General features: G+C 31.0%; 1 protein-coding gene across 1 annotated transcript in view; it reads left to right on the forward strand.

Annotated features, from left to right (window-relative positions):
* LOC145269453 (stromelysin-2-like) overlaps nucleotides 1–12195 on the forward strand; it is a 222416-nt gene that overhangs the window by 131196 nt on the left and 79025 nt on the right. The gene's annotated exons all lie outside the window — the stretch shown is intronic.

Below are 12195 nucleotides of genomic sequence, written 5' to 3' on the forward strand. Positions count from 1 at the left end.
AACCTAAACGTAGATTCCACGAACAAAGCTTCTTTCTTAGAACTGCACGCCTGTGGAACTCTTGTCCGATTGCCTGCTTTCCAGCTGACTACAATCTGATTATCTTCAAGTCCAATATAAACAAGTTCTCGATGAACCGTCCTCCTAAGTAACCCAATTTACTAAAATTCCACCACTTATGTTTATTATGCTATAATCTCATTGACTAATGTATAGCCATTAACCCTTATCCTGGAGTGGCCTCCGGGCCTTGATAAGTGGTGATTCCTGTGTAAAAATACACAAAAAAAAAAAAAAAAAAAAAAAACTCACTTGACTTGAGGTCAGAGATCGAAGGAGGGTCCGGTTCGTTTTGGACTGTGCAAACCTAGTGGCGTTTTGATTCGAACTTATAAACTTATATCTGCTGCTGCTTCTGCTGCTGCTGCTGCTGATGATGGAAACAATTACATATGTATAACAGTTACTAGTTGTAATTATTTGCTTCCCCACGAGAGCAATTAGACATGAAGCCGTTTTTTAATGAGGGGAGGGGGAAGTGGAAGGAGAGAGGGGCACCAGCTCCCCAAGGGATGGGAGGGGAGCTGGTAGTGAGGGCCTCTTGGCATATAGGGTTGTCCCTACATGGACCAGAAACTCATTGCCACAAGGACAATGGTCTTAGATTGTATCATCTGCCGGAATAGATACTACACTTTGATCTTTTTTGCCCGGGCCATGACAGTTACTGGTTATTTAAAGAATTTCTTCAATTGGGGTAGGGTGTTCAGATGACGGACACTTCAAGCAAACATTATTTTTTTACCAATACTCCAATTCAGACGCACGGGTTTTGATTTATAGTCTTGTGTTTCTTAACTCCTAACAGAGCTGGGTATCGCGATCGTGGAAAATTTCACAACGGTTATACCAGACTCAACTCTGATTTATCCACTAGCTTGTGCCAAAGCCATTTCCTTCTCGCCCTCTACCTTTGTGCCAGAGTTTTTCGAATTGATTTTTATACTAATTTGCAGATATTTCTCTTTATTATAAAATAATTGTAAAACTCTGGACTGTCTGGGAGTCCTTGCTTGCGTGAATCTTATTGTAGGGGAATTTAGGCAAAGAACACCGGTTTATATAGACACAAGGGGAGTGACTTCCCTTGACACAGGCACGGAGAACGAGTTTGAGCATCGAGAAGGGAAGCCGCGTTAACACCCCGTGGGCACAACGCCCACAGGAGAGACACAGAGATGTTCCGGCCTTAACAGAAAATGTAAGCTTTTACCCGGGTGAGAACATTGTCCCACTATGAGACAAAATAGGACTTTAATCACTTCTAAGTGAGTAGCAAATTATTGTTGCTCTGTATTGTTATGTTACATGAATTTTATGTTTGTCAATTTGTAATCAAATGTGTATTTATGTACTCGTGAATTATCTGCATTTATTAAGTATTTATGTTTGTAAGCATTTCTAGTTTCAATAATTCAACCGACTATGAGACCCCCTAACGTTTACAACATTGTATTATATATAATATATAATCTGGGCAGGAGCTGCTAAAAACAGCCTATCCTGCCTTGACAGAGTACAAAATAGACTTCGTGGCTTAGGGGGGGGGATGCCCTTTCTCTACCCTGCAACCTCTCTCCCACAGAAGAGACGTTGCGAGCCTATCCTTGTTTTATCGTTATTTCCATGGCAGGTGCTCGTCTGAACTCCAATCTCTGGTCCCCCGTCACCAATCTTTCACGAAAAACACCCGTCTAGCTGAATCCACTGTGAAAAATTTCCCCCACTCTTTATCTGTGCTTAAATCAAAACGTGGATTCCATGAACAAAGCTTCTTTCTTAGAACTGCACGCCTGTGGAACTCTGTTCCGTCTGCCTGCTTCTCACCTGACTACAACTTGGATGTGTTCAAGTCCAACGTTAACAAATTCCTAATGAACCGTCCCCTTAATTAAACACTTCATCAAATCGTCACATTAACGTAATGTACTTGCAATAACCTATATCCCTGAGTGGCTTCCGGGCCTTGATAAGTGGTGATCACTGTGTAAAAAAAAAAATGGTAGTGTATTTGTCTAATTGATTGCTCACAATTTAATTCAACTTGAATGCCTACTAGACACTGTCCTCGAGTGTCTAAGGTCTCTCTGTACAGGGGTTTGTCAGAACAATCTGGCATGAGGATACTTTTTCCATAGAAGTAAACCCTGACCAAATATTCAAAATCACATAGTATTCGCTGCCCAAATAAGATCTCCTCGCTATGACTAACCTACATTATCTTTTACGAAGAATGTTTCACCTTCTCCAAGTGATGTTATCTCCAGTAACAGCACGAAGCTGGATACTCCACCAGACTAGATGAATTCTTGTCCTGGAATCCAGTAAGACCAAGAGACCAAAACAAAAGATATACTACAACGTATAAAAATGGTTAATTGGGGAGAGGAAAATCATGTTATCAATTTCTTTACTAACTCAGTGTTTGAGAGATAAAGAACTTAAATGGAACATTCGAATATCTATGTATCTCATATAGATTTCAAGTGTTAGCCCCAGGTTGTAGGCCCCTTGATTTCTAAGAACCTCTATTAAAGTAAAATTAAATAAAAAACAGGGGTAGTTGGCGTTGCCCGGGCCATATATATATATATATATATATATATATATATATATATATATATATATATATAGTGCTCCTCACCTTGAGTTGAGCATATTGAGAAGTGAAACACGAATTACCATTAGCATATAAGCGACACTCTTTGTATAAACAAATCGAGCGGAGGTATTTCGAACGATATCAAAACATCGTTAAACTCACTACTCGTTCAAGCAGCCGCCAATAGCGTAATGGTTAGGATCCTTGACTGCCGTACAAACGGTCGGGTTTCAATCCTGGCTTGAGGTAGTTGCCTGTCTAGCCGCACTGATGAGCTGTGAAACAGCGAAACAGTACTGTATGTGGATGACTATATATATATATATATATATATATATATATATATATATATATATAAAAGCAAATAAAGTTGCGTTTGACTATATTTGTTTAACGATTTTTTGTTTGAATTTAATTATTTTTTACTATGTAATAATAAATATAAGTTTGAAAAAAAATCTACTGACATCGGCCCACTGTTACGAATTTAGAATAAGGGCATGTGGACAAGAAAAAAAAAGTTTTAAGCAGTTATGATTTAAAAAAAGATATATTTGTGATTTAGGTAAGTAATACGCATTTAATGATCATGTCAGCTATATCGGCTGTCGATGAGAGAAATTCGAAATAAGAAATATGAGTTTTGTTTTATTTAATTAACCCACGATAAAAACAAAATGCCAAGTAAATAATACAAAGTACAAAACTAATCTATATATATAAAAGCGAAAATGTATGTGTGTATGTGTGTTCGCTTTTTGTGTATGTCTTCAAAAGGCTTTTTTCCGGCGGATTCTCGAGGCCGTCGCTCATTTTTAAAACTTTTTATATCACGGCTAAATGATAATATCTATGACATAACAACGGTGGTCGCCTCTCTATTTAATTTGCCCGATTTTGAACTGTTAATTATTCGACATTTTCGGATCTGCACGTGTAATGCAACACGTGCAGATCCGAAAATGTCGAATAATTAACAGTTCAAAATCGGGTTTTTCGGTATAAAACAAAAGCGAAACTCGATTCGAAATACTGGCCCACGGCCAGTGGTCTCTAGAAAGCTATGTAACGTTTGGTCAATGTCGGCTTCGTCATATCAGACGGTTGCTTTCATTTCGAGACAAGATACCCCCCCCTAATAAACAGGGAGCTGTTTTTTTCCAAAGTTAGTTAAAAACAAACAAACACATTTATTGACCTCATTAAAAACTGTCCCGCAGAAAATGTTAACTGCTGAATAGCTATCGCGTACCATCGCCGCATGTGCATTAAGCTTTTTCATATAAAAAACAGACTCGCGTTAAATAAAACACTGTTCCAAAGTTCACGTCAATAACTTGTCAAAAACGAGCACCTGTTTTTTTTTGTTTTTTTTTTCACACTTTACTATTTTCCAACTGCGCGTCAAGGCTTCTTTTTTCTTTTTTTTTAAACCAACGATTTTTCTTTTTATTTACCCAAAACCACACACACTTCCAAACACCCGGGCAACGCCGGGTACCCCTCGCTAGTATTATATAATTCAAACACTACTGTGTTTGAATTATATGGTTAAGTGTCAGTTTTAGTGATTTAGAACTGCTTAAAAGCTTCACCGCTCACTCATTTTTCGACCAAATTTCAAACAATTATTACAGTTCCTATTTACAATGCCTCCCCACGGGACAGGGTTAGACACCAGGGTCGTTTTTTAACGTTGAGAAAAGAAACAAAAATTAAAAATTGTCTCAGTCGTGAAGGACTTCTCCTCCACTGACAGAAAGCAAGAAATTGAAGTGCAGCATCTGAAAAACAGATACTACACTTTGATCTCAGCCCAATTATTACAGTTTATAGATCACCTTCTAAAGTGTATTGTGAAAATTGTTTTTCAATTTTCGTTCAGTAAAACAAAAGTTATAATAAATTTTCTCGTGTTCAGAATTGTAAAAACATATGTAAGGAGGTGAGTGATGCTTTTTATGACTGGCTTCCATAGCAACCACGTCGCTTCAGCGACTACTGTTGCTGCTAATTTACTGCTATCGCGAAAAGAGAAGTAACAAGTGAAGCAGAGAGAATGAAACCATGGAAGGGAGATAATTGGAGGGATTTTATTGAAAGGAGACGAGTGTTGTACATTGTTATTACAAATGTGTTTATGGGGGAAAAATAAGACTGAAATTAAACAAAGAAAAGTGAATTTATTGGAAGCATGGAAAAATCATGGATTACAGTAGAAAAATGCGAACATGAAAAGTAATATGGTTAAACTTAAACATGGAAAACTAAAGGACTTATTAAACTGGAAAAGAAAAAGACAAGGTATTCTAGTAAAAAATATATTAAATTTATGGAAAAGTAAAGGACTAGTTGTTTAAACTGGAAAAGAAAAAAACAAGATATTCTAGTATAAAAATATATTAAGTTTATGGAAAAGTAAAGGTTTAGTTGTTAAAACTGGAAAAGAAAAAGACAAGATATTCTGGTAAAAAATATATTAAATTTATGGAAAAGTAAAGGACTAGTTGTTTAAACTGGAAAAGAAAAAGACAAGATATTCTGGTAAAAAATTATATAAAATTTATGGAAAAGTAAAGGACTAGTTGTTAAAACTGGAAAAGAAAAGGACAAGATATTCTAGTAAAAAATATATTAAAATTATGGAAAAGTAAAAGAACTAGTTGTAAAAACTGGAAAAGAAAAGGACAAGATATTCTAGTAAAAAATATAATAAATTTATGGAAAAGTAAAGGACTAGTTGTAAAAACTGGAAAAGAAAAGGACAAGATATTCTAGTACAAAAATATATTAAATTTATGGAAAAGTAAAGGACTAGTTGTAAAAACTGGAAAAGAAAAAGACAAGATATTCTAGTAAAAAATATATTAAAATTATGGAAAAGTAAAGGACTAGTTGTAAAAACTGGGAAAGAAAAAGAAAAGATATTCTAGTAAAAAAATATATTAAATTTATGGAAAAGTAAAGGACTGGTTGTTAAAACTGGAAAAGAAAAGGACAAGATATTCTAGTAAAAATATATATTAAAATTATGGAAAAGTAAAGGACTAGTTGTAAAAACTGGGAAAGAAAAAGACAAGATATTCTAGTAAAAAAATATATTAAATTTATTGAAAAGTAAAGGACTAGTTGTAAAAACTGGAAAAGAAAAAGACAAGATATTCTAGTAAAAAATACATTAAATTTATGGAAAAGTAAAGGACTAGTTGTTAAAACTGGGAAAGAAAAAGACAAGATATTCTAGTAAAAAATATATTAAATTTATGGAAAAGTAAAGGACTAGTTGTTAAAACTGGAAAAGAAAAGGACAAGATATTCTAGTACAAAAATATATTAAAATTATGGAAAAGTAAAGGACTAGTTGTTACAACTGGGAAAGAAAAAGACAAATATTCTAGTAAAAAAATATATTAAATTTATGGAAAAGTATAGGACTAGTTGTAAAAACTGGAAAAGAAAAAGACAAGATATTCTAGTAAAAAAATATATTAAAATTATGGAAAAGTAAAGGACTAGTTGTAAAAATTGGGAAAGAAAAAGACAAGATATTCTAGTAAAAAATATATTAAATTTATGGAAAAGTAAAGGACTAGTTGTTAAAACTGGAAAAGAAAATGACAAGATATTCTAGTAAAAATATATATTAAGTTTATGGAAAAGTAAAGGACTAGTTGTTAAAACTGGGCAAGAAAACAACAAGATATTCTAGTAAAAAAATATATTAAATTTATGGAAAAGTAAAGCACTAGTTGTTAAAACTGGGAAAGAAAAAGACAAGATATTCTAGTAAAAAATATATTAAATTTATGGAAAAGTAAAGGACTAGTTGTTAAAACTGGGAAAGAAAAAGACAAGATATTCTAGTAAAAAATATATTAAATTTATGGAAAAGTAAAGGACTAGTTGTTAAAACTGGGAAAGAAAAAGACAAGATATTCTAGTAAAAAATATAACAAATTTATGGAAAAGTAAAGGACTAGTTGTTAAAACTGGGAAAGAAAAAGACAAGATATTCTAGTAAAAAATATATTAAATTTATGGAAAAGTAAAGGACTAGTTGTTAAAACTGGGAAAGAAAAAGACAAGATATTCTAGTAAAAAATATATTAAATTTATTGAAAAGTAAAGGACTAGTTGTTAAAACTGGGAAAGAAAACAACAAGATATTCTAGTAAAAAAATATATTAAATTTATTGAAAAGTAAAGCACTAGTTGTTAAAACTGGGAAAGAAAAAGACAAGATATTCTAGTAAAAAATATATTAAATTTATGGAAAAGTAAAGGACTAGTTGTTAAAACTGGGAAAGAAAAAGACAAGATATTCTAGTAAAAAATATATTAAATTTATGGAAAAGTAAAGGACTAGTTGTTAAAACTGGGAAAGAAAAAGACAAGATATTCTAGTAAAAAATATAACAAATTTATGGAAAAGTAAAGGACTAGTTGTAAAAACTGGGCAAGAAAACAACAAGATATTCTAGTAAAAAAATATATTAAATTTATTGAAAAGTAAAGCACTAGTTGTTAAAACTGGGAAAGAAAAAGACAAGATATTCTAGTAAAAAATATATTAAATTTATGGAAAAGTAAAGGACTAGTTGTTAAAACTGGGAAAGAAAAAGACAAGATATTCTAGTAAAAAATATATTAAATTTATGGAAAAGTAAAGGACTAGTTGTTAACACTGGGAAAGAAAAAGACAAGATATTCTAGTAAAAAATATAACAAATTTATGGAAAAGTAAAGGACTAGTTGTTAAAACTGGGAAAGAAAAGGACAAGATATTCTAGTACAAAAATATAATAAATTTATGGAAAAGTAAAGGACTAGTTATTAAAACTGGGAAAGAAAAAGACAAGATATTCTAGTAAAAAATATAACAAATTTATGGAAAAGTAAAGGATTAGTTGTTAAAACTGGGAAAGAAAAAGACAAGATATTCTAGTACAAAAATATAATAAATTTATGGAAAAGTAAAGGACGAGTTGTGAAAACTGGGAAAGAAAAAGACAAGATATTCTAGTAAAAAATATAATAAATTTATGGAAAAGTAAAGGACGAGTTGTGAAAACTGGGAAAGAAAAAGACAAGATATTCTAGTACAAAAATATAATAAATTTATGGAAAAGTAAAGGACTAGTTGTTAAAACTGGGAAAGAAAAAGACAAGATATTCTAGTAAAAATATATTACATTTATGGAAAAGTAAAGGAAAAGTAATATGGTACAGCTTAAACATGGAAAAGTAAAGGATTAGTTGTTAAAACTGGAAAAGAAAAGGACAAGATATTCTAGTACAAAAATATATTAAATTTATGGAAAAGTAAAGGACTAGTTGTTTGAACTGGAAAAGAAAAGGACAAGATATTCTAGTACAAAAATATATTAAAATTATGGAAAAGTAAAGGACTAGTTGTTAAAACTGGGAAAGAAACAGACAAGATATTCTAGTAAAAAAATATATTAAAATTATGAAAAAGTAAAGGACTAGTTGTAAAAACTGGGAAAGAAAAAGAAAAGATATTCTAGTAAAAGAATATATTAAATTTATGGAAAAGTAAAGGACTAGTTGTAAAAACTGGGAAAAAAAGACAAGATATTCTAGTAAAAAATATATTAAAATTATGAAAAAGTAAAGGACTAGTTGTAAAAACTGGGAAAAAAAGACAAGATATTCTAGTAAAAAAATATATTAAATTTATGGAAAAGTAAAGGACTAGTTGTAAAAACTGGGAAAGAAAAAGACAAGATATTCTAGTACAAAAATATATTAAAATTATGGAAAAGTAAAGGACTAGTTGTTAAAACTGGAAAAGAAAAAGACAAGATATTCTAGTACAAAAATATATTAAAATTATGGAAAAGTAAAGGACTAGTTGTTAAAACTGGGAAAGAAAAAGACAAGATATTCTAGTAAAAAATATATTAAAATTATGGAAAAGTAAAGGACTAGTTGTAAAAACTGGGAAAGAAAAAGACAAGATATTCTAGTAAAAAATATATTAAAATTATGGAAAAGTAAAGGACTAGTTGTAAAAACTGGGAAAGAAAAAGACAAGATATTCTAGTAAAAAAATATAACAAATTTATGGAAAAGTTAAGGACTAGTTGTTAACACTGGAAAAGAAAAGGACAAGATATTCTAGTAAAAAAATATATTAAATTATGGAAAAGTAAAGGACTAGTTGTTTAAACTGGGAAAGAAAAAGACAAGATATTCTAGTAAAAAAATATATGAAATTTATGGAAAAGTAAAGGACTAGTTGTTAAAACTGGAAAAGAAAACGACAAGATATTCTAGTAAAAAATATATTAAATTTATAGAAAAGTAAAGGACTAGTTGTTAAAACTGGAAAAGAAAAAGACAAGATATTCGAGTAAAAATATATTACATTTATGGAAAAGTAAAGGAAAAGTAATATGGTTCAGCTTAAATATGGAAAAGTAAAGGATTAGTTGTTAAAACTGGAAAAGAAAAGGACAAGATATTCTAGTACAAAAATATATTAAAATTATGGAAAAGTAAAGGACTAGTTGTTAGAACTGGAAAAGAAAAAGACAAGATATTCTAGTAAAAAATATATTAAATTTATGGAAAAGTAAAGGATTAGTTGTTAAAACTGGAAAAGAAAAAGACAAGATATTCTAGTAAAAAATATATTAAATTTATGGAAAAGTAAAGGACTAGTTGTTAAAACTGGAAAAGAAAAGGAGAAGATATTCTAATAAAAAATATATTAAATTTATGGAAAAGTAAAGGACTAGTTGTTAAAACTGGGAAAGAAAAAGACACGATATTCTAGTAAAAAATATAATAAATTTATGGAAAAGTAAAGGACTAGTTGTAAAAACTGGAAAAGAAAAAGACACGATATTCTAGTAAAAATATAATAAATTTATAACTTAAAACATTGCAGCATTAAGAATTTTTTTCAAATTCAATTTATAACATTATATATTGTTATAATTCAGCGGGCAGAGAGCGACAGAAGAGAGGTCCGTGTTCTTTGGTGGTTCGGTCTCCTCTGCTGGCTGCTGGATCGTTCCAGACAGGAGTAAATAGTCTATTAAGGGACACATAGGTTTAATGCGCCCTGGTAGCTGACTGGTCAGTGTGAGGTAGAATCAGTCGGCAAGGAGGCATTAATCCACGAGAAAATAGTCTGTTATGGTAACTGCTGCAGTTCCTTTTGTATAGCATGCTGCATCTTCTTCATCTTCACTCTCTACCGCCGGCCCGCGTTTTCACTTGTGTTCTGCGACTTCATCAGAGGTTAAGTATCCAATAACGATAAAATCCATTGGATACCTTACCCTTCACCAGACTATCCATTCACGTGAAATCACCTTTCACCTTTTTCTCCACCCTATTCCCTCTGCTTCACTTTTTGTTATCAAGTAAGATCTTTGACTTACTTGTAGTTTCATCAAATTCTTTTGTATGCAAAATCCGATCCCGCATTTTGCTAATTCCTACCCTCTCATGAGAAGGAAAGTATTTCTTCGAAACTCTGCGGATTAAGGACTATCCACTTATTAAGTGTTTCCTTTTCAAATCAAATATGTTTTTAATTCATTTCAAAGTGTTTAACATGTTTTATTAACTGTTTGTTCTTATCATAAGCTCTATCACCTATTTGGTTTTATCGAGTTTTTACATCCGGTTGAGATTACTTTATAAATATTAATTCTTTAATATTTATAATATACTTTAGTTTTACCATCTTGGATCATTTTGGTAAATTTAATTGTAATTTATATATATATATATATATATATATATATATATATATATATATATATATATATATATATATATATATATATATATATAATCATCGTACAATTAAAAAATGTGTCACTAACCCTGAACAGTAATGTCACTAAATAAGTTTTTTTTTTTTTTTTTATACACGGCGGTCATCAGTCACCACTTATCAAGGCCCGAAAGCCACTCAGGGATGAGGGTTTGCGGTTGATATGAGAAAATAAGGCATTAAAAATGTTGGGTTTGTATTACTGTACACATAGATTCGAAAAAGTGGTCAAAAAATAAAATATACAACAAAGAAATATTAGCAGTAGCTATAAAAGTTACTTTGCAACCTACCTGAATCATTTATTAGTGTTTTTAAGTAGTTTTAAATGCTCTTTATTTCATACCAAATATTAACTTTTTACGAGTCGTAAGAATTCAAGATTGCCAAAATTACTACCCCCCCTTCTTCTTCGAAGAGAGAAGCCTCGTTTTCAAATTATAGTTCGCGCATATTTTTGGGGGAGGAGCTTCTTGCCTCGTTTTCAGCACGTGTCTCTGCGGACATTTTGCGTTTACATGTCTCTGCGGACATTTTGCGTTTACATTTTTTTTTTTTACATTTTTTAGAAGTTCCGTCCTCGTAATGAAAGTATTTGTAAACATTACATTTAATTTAGATATTTATTGCGCACAAATACTTTTTAGTTTTTTTCTTGGGTTGGGGGAATAACATATAAAGTGGTTAAAACGGTAAATATTTTTTTAAGTTTACATTTTTAAGAAGTTTTGGTACTAGTGCAGAGAGTAACCTGGACGTAAATAATAACGTTATTATTTAAAAAGCCATTCTTAACATGGGGAGGGGAGGGTGTTTTGTACCTATTCTATGCTTTAACCTTACAATTTAATAAAAAAAACACACTATAAAACTTTAATTAAACTTGGAAATACGATTTGACACGGTAAGTTTGGGAAAAGGAATTATAAATAAAAAACTAGACAAAATACGGTTAAAAACTCGCTAAATATATGTTTCCGTGACATAGGTTGACATGTATTCAGTGGGTTTTTAACAGTATTTTGCATATTTTTTATTTTCAACTCCTTTTCCCAAACTTACCGTGTTAAAGAGAGAGTAGGTCGCCATTCTTAATTTTCCAATACATCGATAAACATTGTATGTTTTTCGAGCTGAATAAACATGTTACATTAAATAAAAACACTAAAAACATATCCAGTTAGGTAGAAAAGTAACTTATCTTGGCTTTGATAACATTTATTTAAAAACAATTTGCGCTTGAGCCATTTTTTTTTTTCTCAGAAATTGGAAGTCGTTAGGTTTCAGAAAAATACAGTTTCAGGAATCGATGGATATAAATTTAGAAGAAGTTTCGGAAAAGTGTATGATATAAATTTAAGTTTCCGAAAAGTGTATGATTTAAAATTTAAGTTTCCGAAAAGCGTATATTACTGGATGAAACATGCAGAAAAGTATGTTTGCAATATCGTGAAAATGTGATATTCGTTTTCAGCACACCCGAAAATCCCTGATGTGCTGAAAATTTCTGAAAAAAAAAAATGGCTCAAGCGCAAATTGTTTTTAAATAAATGTTATCAAAGCCAAGACAAGTTACTTTTCTACCTAACTTAATCTAACTACCTTAATGTAAACTTAAAAAAATATTTACCGTTTTGACCACTTTATATGTTATTCCCCCCCCCCAAGAAAAAAACTAAAAAGTACTCGTGCGCAATAAATATCTAAATTAAATGTA

This window comes from Euprymna scolopes, chromosome 45, assembly GCF_053919585.1.
Source record: "Euprymna scolopes isolate OS-2025 chromosome 45, ASM5391958v1, whole genome shotgun sequence".
NCBI lineage: Eukaryota > Metazoa > Mollusca > Cephalopoda > Sepiida > Sepiolidae > Euprymna > Euprymna scolopes.